The sequence below is a fragment of the Odontomachus brunneus genome, unplaced genomic scaffold, assembly GCF_010583005.1.
Source record: "Odontomachus brunneus isolate Ranch 3 - 2012 unplaced genomic scaffold, Obru_v1 Obru_scaffold_309, whole genome shotgun sequence".
NCBI lineage: Eukaryota > Metazoa > Arthropoda > Insecta > Hymenoptera > Formicidae > Odontomachus > Odontomachus brunneus.
The window spans coordinates 149,721-150,382 of record NW_022639759.1 but is presented as its reverse complement, the minus strand read 5'-3'; positions in this window follow the sequence as shown (position 1 = coordinate 150,382).

Genomic DNA, 662 nt, shown 5'->3' with positions numbered 1-662 from the left:
GCAACATTTCTCTCTCTCTCTCTCTCTCTCTCTCTCTCTCTCTCTCTCTCTCTCGAGTCAACTGCTTTTGCCCAAATTTCAGTCTCCTTACTATATATATACATATACATACATTCATATATATATATATATGGCTTTAGCGGTAAGTGGTGGTCGAAATATATAGATCACAGACGTCATACAATAAACTCGGGCATCTGTCAACATAACCCCATAGAAACATTAGTCGATTTGTGTCTGCATCATAAAGTTATTCTCGATTGAAAATGTCAATTTATGCGCCAAATTCTCGTCATTTGCAGGAGGTTTTAATTTTTTGCTTCAATATGAAGAAATCTGCGGCTGAGGCTCATTGAATGCTCTCAAATACTTATGGTGAGGCCGCTATTAGAAAGAACGTGTCGTGAGTGGTTTCAACGCTTCAAGAACAGTGATTTTGACGTCGAAGACCGTCATAGCGATGGAAGAGAGAAGGTTTTCGAAGATGCAGAATTGGAGACATTACTTGATCAAAACTCGTGTCAAAATCAAGAAGAATTGGCACGATTATTGGGAGTGACTCAACAAGTCATTTCAAAACGCCTCAAAGCCATGGGAATGATTCAGAAGCAAGGAAATTGGGTGCCGTACGAATAGAAGCCGAGAGATGTTGAACGGCGTTT